Source organism: Rhinolophus ferrumequinum, chromosome 3 (genome assembly GCF_004115265.2).
Source record: "Rhinolophus ferrumequinum isolate MPI-CBG mRhiFer1 chromosome 3, mRhiFer1_v1.p, whole genome shotgun sequence".
Taxonomy (NCBI): Eukaryota; Metazoa; Chordata; class Mammalia; order Chiroptera; family Rhinolophidae; genus Rhinolophus; species Rhinolophus ferrumequinum.
The window spans coordinates 51,452,140-51,464,347 of NC_046286.1; the positions used below are offsets into that span (position 1 = coordinate 51,452,140).

Below are 12,208 nucleotides of genomic sequence, written 5' to 3' on the forward strand. Positions count from 1 at the left end.
ACAGACCAAAAACATGAATAATAAAATGGCAATAACTACATATCTATCAACAATTATTTTCAATGTAAATGGATTAAATGCTCCACTTGAAAGACATAGGAGACCTGAATGAATAAGTAAACAAAACCCTTACATGTGTTGCCTACAAGAGACTCACTTCAAATTATAAAACCCACAAAGACTGAAAGTAAAGGAATGGAAAATGATATTTCATTATTTCATGAATATGGAAATGAAAAGAAAAAGAAGCTGGTCTAGCAATACTTATACCAGACAAAATAGACATTAAAACAAAGGCTATAACAAGAGACAGAGAAGGACCCATTAATCCAACTTCAGGGTATTTATCTGAAAAAACACAAAATGCTCCTTCTAGTGGACATATGCATCCATATATTCATTGCAGCACTGTTTACAATGGCCAAGATGTGGAGGCAAACTGGGTGTCTGTCAATGGAAGAACGGATAAAGAATGGTGGTTCATATGTGTTATAAAATGAAATATTGCTCAGCCATGGAAGGGAATGGTTTCTTGCCATCTGTGGCAGCATGAATGGACCTGGAGTATATTGTGATGAGTGGAGTGTGAAAGAGAGAAAGACAGATGTATATGTGGAATCTAAAGAAAAACAATAGACAAAACAGAAACAAACTCATAGATACAGAGAACATATCAATGGTTGCCAGATGGATGGGGGGTTGGGGATGAGTGAAAAAGGGAAAAGGATTAAGAAGTACAAATTGGCCCTCACTCGCCGCCAATGGCTTTCCTTGCCGCTCGCATGCCGTGCTGCTGGCCCGCAGAAATGCTTTGATTACAAGAAGTCCTTCGGCAGATTAGGCCAGGGTCCAGGGCACTGGCACCTCATCTCACTCGGGCGTATGCCAAAGATGTAAAGTTTGGTGCAGATGCCTGAGTCTTAATGCTTCAAGGTGTGGACCTTTTAGCCGATGCTGTAGCCATTACTATGGGGCCAAAGGGAAGAACAGTGATTATTGAACAGAGTTGGGGGAGTCCCAAAGTTACAAAAGATGGTGTGACTGTTGCAAAGTCGATTGACTTAAAAAATAAATATAAAAATATTGGCGCTAAACTTGTTCAGGATGTTGCCAATAATACAAATGAAGAGGCTGGGGATGGCACCACAACTGCTACTGTACTGGCACGCTCTATTGCCAAGGAAGGCTTTGAGATTAGTAAAGGTGCTAATCCAGTGGAAATCAGGAGAGGTATGATGTCAGCTCTTGATGCTCTAATTGCTGAACTTAAGAAGCAGTCTAAACCGGTGACAACCCCTGAAGAAATTGCTCATGTTGCTACAATTTCTGCTAATGGAGACAAAGAAATTGGCACTATCATTTCTGATGCAATGAAAAAGGTTGGAAGAAAGGGTGTCATCACAGTAAAGGATGGGAAAACACTGAATGATGAATTAGAAATTATTGAAGGCATGAAGTTTGATGGAGGTTATGTTTCTCCATACTTTATTAATACAATGAAAGGTCAGAAGTGTGAATTCCAAGATGCCTATATTCTATTGAGTAAAAAGAAAATTTCTAGTGTCCAGTCCATTGTGCCTGCTCTTGAAATTGCCAATGCTCACCGTAAGCCCTTGGTCATAATTGCTGAAGATGTTGATGGAGAAGCTCTAAGTACACTCGTTTTGAACAGGCTAAAAGTTGGTCTTCAGGTTGTAGCAGTCAAAGCTCCAGGTTTTGGTGACAAAGAAAGAACCAGCTTAAAGACATGGCTATCACTACTGGTGGTGCAGTGTTTGGAGAAGAAGGATTGACTCTAAATCTTGAAGATGTTCAGCCTCATGACTTAGTGAAAGTTGGAGAGGTCACTGTGACCAAAGATGATGCTATGCTCTTGAAAGGAAAAGGTGACAAGGCTCAGATTGAAAAAGGTATTCAAGAAATCGTTGAGCAGTTAGATATCACAACTAGTGAATATGAAAAGGAAAACCTAAACGAACGTCTGGCTAAATTCTCAGATGGAGTAGCTGTGCTGAAGGTTGGTGGGACTAGTGATGTTGAAGTGAATGAAAAGAAAGACAGAGTAACAGATGCCCTCAATGCCACACGAGCTGCTGTTGAGGAAGGCATTGTTCTGGGAGGGGGTTGTGCCCTGCTTCAGTGCATTCCAGCTTTGGACTCGTTAACTCCAGCTAATGAAGATCAAAAAATTGGTATAGAAATTGTTAAAAAAAAAAAAAAAAAAAAAAACACTTAAAATTCCTGCAGTGACCATTGCTAAGAATGCAGGCGTTGAGGAATCATTGGTAGTTGAGAAAATTATGCAAAGTTCCCCAGAAGTTGGTTATGATGCTATGCTTGGAGATTTTGTGAATATGGTGGAAAAAGGAATCATTGATCCAACTAAGGTTGTGAGAACTGCTTTACTGGATGCTGCTGGAGTGGCCTCTCTGTTAACTACAGCAGAAGTTGTAGTCACAGAAATTCCTAAAGGAGAGAAAGAGCCTGCAATGGGTGGAATGGGAGGCGGTATGGGAGGTGGTGGGTTCTAATTTCCAGAATTGTGCTTTCCCGTTATTAATGGGAACTGTGAGAGGAAGCTTCCAGGCAGTGCTCCTCACCTATAACTTCAGAGAAGTCAGTTGAAGGAAATGACTGGAGAAAAGGCTGGCTGATGTTTAAGAAAATCGCTATAACCATCAGTTACTGGTTTCAGTTGACAACATACAATGGTTTACTGCTGTCATTGTCCATGCCTACAGACAATTTATTTTGTATTTTTGAATAAAAAGACATTTGTACATTCCTGATGACTTAAGTGCAAGAGCCATGTACCAATGTACTGCTTTCAACTTAGATCACTGAGGCATTTTTACTACTATTCTGTTAAAATCAGGAGTTTAGTGCTTGCCATCACCCGATGAGAAGTTAAGAAGCAGCCTTTCTGTGGAGAGTAAGAATAATTGTGTACAAAGTAGAAAAATATCCAATTATGTGACAACCTTTGTGTAATAAAAATTTGTTTTAAAGTTAAAAAAAACCAAGTACAAATTGGTTGTTACACATTAATCATGGGGATTTAGGCTGTAGCATAAGGAATATAGTCAATAATACTCTAATAACTATGTATGGTGTCAGATGGGTACTAGATTTGTTGGGGTGATAGATGAGAGAGGGTTGGGGACAGGGTGAAAAAGGTGAAGGGATTAAGAAGTACAAACTGGTAGTTACAAAATAGTCATGGGGATGTAATGTAAACCATAAGGAATATAGTCAATAATATGTTAATAACTACATATATGTGTGTGTGTGTGTGTGTGTGTGTGTGTGTGTGTGTATGTTATGGTGCCAGCAGGTGGTACTAGACTAGTCAGGGGGATCACTTCTTAAATTATATAAATGTCTAACTACTATGCTGTACACCTGAAATTAATACAAAATAAGACTGAATGTCAACTGTAATTGAAAAATTCTAAAAGTTGGGAAAAAGTGAAGGGGAATAAGAGGTCAAAATCTCCAGGTACATAACAAATAAGTCATGGAGATGTAACGTACAGCATGGGGAATATAGTCAATCATATTGTGATAGCATGGTACAGTGTCAGATCGTTTCTGGACTAACCATGGTGATCACTTCTTTAGGTATATAAATGTTGAATAACTGTGGTGTACACCTGAAACTAATATAATAATGTATGTTAGCTATATTTTAATAAAAATCTTTAAAAATAAATGAAATAAATTGAAAATAAAACAGAAAAAAAGAACACAACAGAAACAAGTAAGATTTGGATAAGTAAGTAGACTCTACTGGTGGAAAGACAAAAGTGAACCGGGTCATAGAACAAAACTGCAGAGAGATAGCCAAGAAAGAGGGAGTAATTATCAATAAAACAGAAAAGGTTACGTGGGATACATATGAAACACTATGTATTGGCTTTAGTAAAGAATACATTGTTAGTGATTATGGCCAGCACAATTTCAGTGAAACCTCAGGGCAAAAGCCAGATAAAAGAGTCGGGGGGAAGTGTGGAGCGGAGATAGCAAATGTAAGCAATTGTTTATTTTGATAGGAAAAAAAAGTGACAAGACAGTGAATAAGAGACATAGGTAGAGAATATTATTTTGTTTTTTCTTTATTTCATATTTAAGGTAGGAAAGGTCCAGTAAAGAGAGAAATCACTGAAAATATAAGCCAAGTTCTCACTGTAAGAAGTAGTGAAGGATGGGATGTAGAGGGATTCATCTTTCTCAAAGACTAAAGAAAAATGGTAATGATAAACACATCCAGATATCTTGGTAAGTTTAAATGAGGAATATTGAAGGATTTCCCCTCTGCTGGAGTTTGCATTCTTTTTGAAGTAGAGGACAATTATTTTCTGCTGAAAATGAAAAGACGTTTAAATCATAGGAGCTTTAGGAAACTTCTGACGGTTATGAAAGAGCCATCTGAGGAATCAATAAGTAGCTAGGGACTTTTTGCCAGGCTGCTGAGGACCCCGTTGAGTCAGGAACAATGAATTTTTTATGTCACCTCGCCATTTGGTGGCGTGATTTTCTGAGTGATTGACATGCTGTGTGAATGCAGGAAATGAGAAAACAGTTTGACCCGGAATCAAGTTTTAAAGGAATTGACAGTTTTGGTGAGATAATGTCTAAGTAAGAGACTGGAATAAATACAGGAGGGTGACAAAGGCATTAGAATGTTTACAGCGCAAGTGAATTCAATAGCGCATACATTGGAAGCAAAGAAGTAAGAAAGGGAGCAATATAAGAAGTTATAGAATATTTAGTGTAAGATTTTAGAGGGAAAGCCATAGGTCATGGGGATTGGCCATAATGATGATGGTTGAAGGAGCGTACTGCTGGAGGTCATTGGAGATGACATGGTTAAGCAACCAAGTCACCATAATGTTAAATGTGTCATCTGTGTGAACACTGTGGTTGCCCTCAGTTAGGGCAGGATTAGTTTAAAGAGAAAAGTGGAGAGTCAGATGCCAAAGAATTGAGGGGTCATTGGAAATTAATAGGAAGCAGGAAAGTAGGTGGTAAATGAAAACAGAAAAAGTAACCTATCTGGATAGCCAGAGAATCGAGATATAAGAAGACTTTACCCAAAGATAGAGAGAGGTTAAAAAGTGTAGGGATATTGAGGTGAAAGGACACTGAGGCTGGTGGAGTGAGAGCCAGGAAATTAAGGCAAGAAATCAGATGGTTCCAGAGAGCACAGGGAAGAAGCAGGGGTTTGTGTCAAAAGAGAGGAAGGTGAGTAGCAAGCACAGCAGTGTGGGCATGAAGGGGAAGGAGAGGGTGGATTTTCACAGGGACTAACATTTTATACAGTGATCTAGGATGGCCGGGATAGGAAGCTGCATGCACTGACTCATTCCCAAGTTTTCAGTGAACTCTAGAATTATGATACAAGCTGAGAACCCAGGAAATCTGGGGAATTTGACAATGGTACACCATTGAGATCTGACCCACTGATAATACTACTACTTCTCCAAATTCTGGTTGACTTCCCTGAGATTTAGTTGACTATGACGTGGCTCCTTTTTTTTTTTTTTAAGTTATAATTCATAAACTCCATCTCCCTGTCTCCTAGATATGCCTCTCCAAATTCTATTCTTATGTTCCTTCCACCTTACCTCCCAGCCCTTCTGTAGGAATTAATTAGTCCAAACACATTTAAACAATATGTGGATATCTGTGAAAGAATATTTTAATGACACTGTCAGGGATAAGGCCAACCACATATACACATGGGTATTCTCCTCATAAACTTGCCTAAACTATAAAATCCTTTTAAAAACTAGTAATTTCAGAGATGGAACAGGTTGTAGGAAGATGGCAGAGAAAATCAATCCCATTAAAATTTTCTAGTCCTAAACCAAGTTTCTAGTACCTAAATTCATCTGCACAGCTTCTTATTATATTAACAAGTAACATTAAAGGCAAGATTGATCTGTGCTTGCAGTCTTTAAATTATCTTGGAAAAAAATTGAGACACGATCAAGTTATCAATAAGGGCAATAACCAGAAAGGGGCTGGGCTATGTCACTGTCTGATTTAAAGCCTTAGTCTGAGAGAAAAAGCATTTTGCCAAAAGTGAATAAAAGACCAAACCAGAATATCTACAAGGAGGAAAATTATCAGAATCAAGACAGACTTAAATTAACACCTACTTAAATGTTCATCACTACTGAATATAACGTTCATCTAGGGTCAGAATATAAATCTGATCCTAGATCAGAGGCTATTTTTCTTTGTATTCTCTTCTGTGTTTGTCCCACTCCCTCAAATAGTTCATTTTCTCTGTATCCGGGTCTACTATGGGATAAATTTTGCAGTTTATTCAGAAAGTTTTACAGAAAGGAGCAGCTACCAGAAGGGCATTATTTTGCTTATGCATCCTCAAAAACCTCATTAAAATATACGTACTATGTTCAAGGAGTAGTATTTACATATTAGTACTCTATCACTGTATATTTTGCTAATGTGGGTTTATTATTATTATTATTATTTTCTTCTTAATGTTATTTTTACCCAAGAAAGAGCATAGCTATAGGGGAGAATATACTTAGTAAAATATGAAATGTGTAGATGGGTTTTAATTTTAGTGGTCAAAAAAACGTCAATTACAAGCTTTCGATCAAAATGACAGAGTAGGTAACCATTGTACCTTACTCCTAAGGGAGTAGATAACCTTCCTCCCAAGACCACATCAAAATTACAACTAAATTGCAGAAAAACCATCAGTAAGAATCAACTGAAGTCTAGCTGAACTGTAGCCCTACAACTAAGAAAATACAAATGAAGCCACATCGAGACTGGTCGGAGGGGACCGAAATGGGCTGCTCCCACACCTGCATGTCACCATTAAAACTCAGAAGGGATATTTTGTCTGTGGAGGTCCCTCCAGAGGAGCAAGGAGTCCCAGTCCCACCCCAGGCTCCCCAGCCCAGGAAGAGAAGTCCCCATAATTTCTGGCTATGAAAACCAGTGGAGATGATGGCTGTGTAAGACAGAGGACTTCTGGAATCCTAGACCCGTGAATGGACTTACTTGCCGATGGACTCACTAGCTCTGAGTTCCAGTGCTGGGACAGCACCTAGAAATGCACCAGGGACGTACAGGAAGGTACTGAATTGCCCAGCTTCAAGACAAGGGCTGGGCAACAGCTTTCTCCCAGACAGAAGTGCTGGCAGAAGCCGGTGTTCCTTTGTTGAGCCCTCCCTCCACCCAGTGTGCAAATGCAAGCAGGCACCATCTCTGAGTCTCCATCTACCTGGCTAACACCATTTGCCCATCCTACGTGATTCTCTGAAACCCTGTCCAACCCACCCTAGCTGCTTTCAATGGCTTTTTCCATACAAATGGCCTGTCTTAGCTCATGCGGCAAACTTTCCTAAAATCTCTCCAATTAGCATCTGGCCTCGTGTGTCTCATACCTCTTGCTAAGCAGCCCCAAGCCCGGTAATCATACTAGCCAGCGTCAATTCACAGCTTAGCCATTCCCAGGTACCTCCTAGTCCAGCACAAGAGGCAACCATTTGCAGATCACGTTGTAGATCATATCAAGGCAGCGCACAGGCAGTGGCTGGCCTTGGCCTGCAACAGAGCCCCTTCAAGAGGCCCCACAATGAACACACCCAGTGGCCAGTTTCAGGCCACACCAGAGTACAACCCAACAACCTCTCACATGACACACACAAAGTACAGAGTTGGCAGACACCAGAACCCCACTAAAGCAAACTGAATCTTGCTACATAGGGTCAGTCTGTGCACAACAGTTCCTCGACTGTTCAGAGGTCAGTCATGACAACAAATCAGCCTGATGATCAATCCCTCCCATTGATGTGCCAACAGCAATAAAGGCTCAGCTACAACAGGAGAACACATAGAACCCACACAAGGGACTCACCTGTGGTACCCGGCACAGGTGATGAGGGCGACTGTGCCACTGGCTTTCAGAGGACACCTCCTACATAAGGTCACTCTACCAAGACTGGGAAACATAGCAACTCTATTTAATATATACAAACAAACACAGGGAGGCAGCCAAAATGAGGGGGACAAAAAAACATGTCCGAAGTGAAAGAACAGAACAAGTCTCCAGAAAAATAATTAAACAAAATGGAGACAAGCGATCTATCAGACTCAGAGTTTCAAACACCGGTTAAAAGGATGCTCAACGATCTCAGGGAGAACTTCAAAAAAGAGATAGAAAACATAAAAACACACCAGTCAGAAATGAAGAATACAGTAATTGAGGTGAAGAATACCTTAGAGGGAATCAACCGTAGATTAGATGAAGCAGAGGATTGAAACAGCAATTTGGAAGATGAGGTACTGGAAAACAACCAATCAGAACAGCAAAAAAGAAAAAAGATCCAAAAAAGTAACGTAGTTTAAGGAGTCTCTGGGACAATATCAAACATACCAACATTTCACTTCATAGGGGTACCAGAAGGAAAAGAGAGAGAGAAAGGAATTGAAAACCTATTTGAAGAAAAGAAAAAATGATTGTAAATTTTCCTAACCTGGTGAAGGAAATCGACATGCAAACCTAGGAAGCACAGAGAATCCCAAACAAGATGAACCCAACGAGGACTATCCAAGACACGTCCTAATTAAAATGCCAAGGTAAAAGAGAGAGTCTTAAAAGCAGCAAGGAAAAGGAATTAGTTACCAACAAGAGAGCTCCCATAAGATTATCAGTTGATTTAGCAACAGAAACTTTGCAAGCCAGAAGGGATTGGCAGGAAATATTCAAAGTGATGGAAAGCAAGAACCTACAACAAGATTACTCTATCTAGCAAAGCTATCGTTTAGAACCAAAGGACAGATAAAGAGCTCCCCAGGCAAGAAGAAGTCAAAGGAGTTCATCACCACTAAACCAGTATTACAAGGAATGTTAGAGGGACTTCTTAAAGAAGTGGGAGGGAAAAAAAAAAAAGATAAAAGATATGAATAATAAAATGGCAATAACTACATATCTATCAGTAATTATTTTAAGTGTAAATTGATTAAATGCTGCAATCAAAAGACATAGTGTGGCTAAATGGATTAGAAAACAAGACCCTTACGTATGCTGCCTACAAGAGACTCACTTCAGATCAGAAGACACACACAGGCTAAAATTAAAGGGGTGGAAAAAGATAGTTCATGGAATAAAATAAAAATAAAAAGCTGTGGTAGCAATACCTATACCACACAACATAGACTTTCAAATAAAGGCTATGACAACAGACAAAGAAGGGCCCAGTAATTCCACTTCTGGGTATTTATCTGAAGAAAGCCAAAATACTATTTAGAAAACAACATATGCATCAATATATTCACTGCAGCATTATTTATGATAGTCAAGATATGGAAGCAACCTAAGTGTCCATCAATAGATGAATGGATAAACAAGTATATATATGATGAAATATTACTCAGTCATAAAAAAAGAAGGAAATCTTGCCATCTGTAGCAATATGGATAAAGCCCAGAGGGTACTATGCTAAGTGAAATAAGTGAGTTGGAGCAAGACAAATATCATATGATTTCACTTATATATGGAATCTAAAAAACAAAATAAAAGAACAAATAAAATAGAAACAAACTCATGCATACAGTAGACATTTTGATGGTTGCCAGCTGGGATGGGTTTGAGGGTATGGGTGAAAAAGGGGAAGAGATTCAGAAGTACAAATTGATAGTTACAAAATAGTCATGGGGATGTAAACTATAGCATAGGAAATATAGTCAATAATATTGTAATCACTATATATGGTGTCAGTTGGGTACTAGATTTATCAGGGTGATAACTTTGCAAGTTATATAAATGTCTAATCACTATGTTGTACACCTGAAACTAATATAATGTTGTATGCCTACTTACATTGAAAAAATTTTTTAAATATATTAAAAAGAAAAATAAAGTCCTCATTAAGGAGAGTTTTGAGTTAAGATTTAAACAAAGTTAAGGAGCTGCTCTTGTGGATATCTGAAGAAAGCCTTTGGCAGATGTACAAAGGCCCTAAGGCAGGCATGTACCCTGGCTTGTTGGGGCAACAGTGAGGAAACTTGTGTTGAAAAAGCACCTCAGAAAAGTAGCAAGGATGGGATGAGGGTGTTATTCTGTTAAACCACGTAGATTACAAGGTCACAGTAAGATTTGACTTTTAATCAAAGTGAGATGGGCAACAGGCTGAATTTGCACAGAAGAGAAATGATTTACCTTATTCCCTGCCTTAGTTCATAAGATGTGAGCTTCTAAGTGGCAGGGAGTGCTGTGGGCCCTTCTATAAGTGGCCTCACATGTTACTTCTAACATTGGGCTCAGAACATGTTTTAAATAAGTCATAGCTTGAAAGACAATTGTAATTTCCTTTTCTTATTTGCATCTTATTACTCTGCTGGTTTGTAGAAACCTCAAGAACCTTTTTATCTACTTTACTATTCTGTATATAATCAACACTTGAAAGCATTTATTAATGATGCTGATTACCTTTTACACACCAAATCTAAAAAAAATGTGGTTCTAATTTAAATACAAAAAAGACAAATTTGGAAACCGCAAATGAAAATATAAGGAGTCGTATCTTTACAATCCAGTTCAAATGCCTATACAGGACTGCCTAAGAATAAGCTAATTTGATGAGAGTTAAAAAAAAAAAAATTATCTTGATGCCTCATGCATATGGTAATAGTCCTTGCTTTTCCTCCTTTGAAAGTACATTTAAAGAGGAATAAATTAATTCTGAAGCGCCACTTTGTCACAGAAAAAAGCCAAAGAGATATCTCTAAATTTCTATTTTATGTACCTTCTCATTCTTTTCTGTGTTAACCATAAAACAACATTACTACTTAGTGAAATTTTTGTTTTATTATAAAATGGTAAAATGAATTTTAAATTTATTTCAAAGAACGCATCCAGAAGCCTGATAAATATGCTCGTGGGTCTGCTCCATCTATGATTTTATTGTTGTTAATTGACAAGTCCTAGTATACAATACTAAATTTGGAACTGAAAATTCTGCCTTTGGGCAGTTGTAATTTAATCAAGCTTGCTTTAGCTCTCTTATTATTTCATAATAAAATATAAAACACCTCACTAGCAAATGTCTCTCTTCTAGAAATTGAATAGAGAGCAAAGGATTCACAGGCCAGAAAGTAACAATCAGTACAAATACAATTACCTTCTCACATATGATCTAAAGCAAGTCTCCCTTTTTATTTCTTAGCTAATCACAGAGCAGCGCAGTCTTTTCTCCCAGCTTGTGTAGGAACCTATTATCCTCATCTTTATACTAAAGCAAAATAAAAGGATAAGCAACTGTGGGATACAGAAACACTATAGATATTGGTGTATTTTCTGGGGAAAACTAAGTTTCAGGAAGCATCTAATTGTAAACCTTAAAACTGAAGACAGAAGTAATACATCTAAAAGCAGTAGAAACACTTGTCACTAGTATCACCCAGAGTGAAGATTTCTTTTTCCTCCACCCTTCCTTTGCTGATTGAAATGAAGACTGTGGTGGGTTGGGGTGTGGGGGAAAGCATGGTCAATCACCTTATACAAAGTGCTAAAGCGTCATGTGATGGCTAACCATGATGCATTCAGGCTTGCATAAGTAATCTGCAGGAATTCCTTGAAGATATCACCACTGTGCTAGATAAAAGATATTCAGGGGCTGAAATATAGCTAATATTTTAGGGGAAAAAGTACATTTGATATGGTTTCACATCAGAGATAAAGGTAAAAGAACCACTGAACATGGCATAAAGAGCACCAAAGGGAAAATTAGAGACAACTGCAAAGAGAAGCCCTCAATACCATGTTTCCCCAAAAATAAGACCTAACCAGGAAATAAGCCCTAGCATGATTTTTCAGGATGACAACCCCCGAATTTAAGCCCTAATGCGTCTTTTGGAGCAAAAATTAATATAAGACCTGGTCTTATTTTCGGGGAAACACGGTAGAAACATTAATGTTGGGAGAAAGGTGTTGAAGCAGAGCAGTACATGTGCAATTAGTTGAAGGCCAGTCCTTCAATAAAAACCTTTTTTAACCCACCACATACTTCACAAAGCAGATACCTAGAATTCTTTCTAACTGCTTATCGTAGTAGACTAATCAGGCACTAAGCTATACATGTGAAAATCAAGGTTCCAGTGACAGAAAATTACGAAATGAGCTTCGGCAATTAACTTAATCACTCCTGGTCTCAGATTTGTA

The 12,208-nt window shown here is 38.4% G+C and overlaps 1 protein-coding gene, 1 long non-coding RNA gene and 1 pseudogene across 4 annotated transcripts in view; 2 read left to right on the top strand and 1 right to left on the bottom strand.

The window, feature by feature from the left end:
• The window catches only part of FUT9 (fucosyltransferase 9), a 165,415-nt gene that overhangs the window by 104,295 nt on the left and 48,912 nt on the right, over positions 1-12,208 (top strand). The gene's annotated exons all lie outside the window — the stretch shown is intronic.
• Positions 1-12,208, bottom strand: part of LOC117020376 (uncharacterized) — a 282,171-nt gene that overhangs the window by 86,062 nt on the left and 183,901 nt on the right. The gene's annotated exons all lie outside the window — the stretch shown is intronic.
• On the top strand, positions 807-2,531 carry LOC117020373 (60 kDa heat shock protein, mitochondrial-like; annotated as a pseudogene).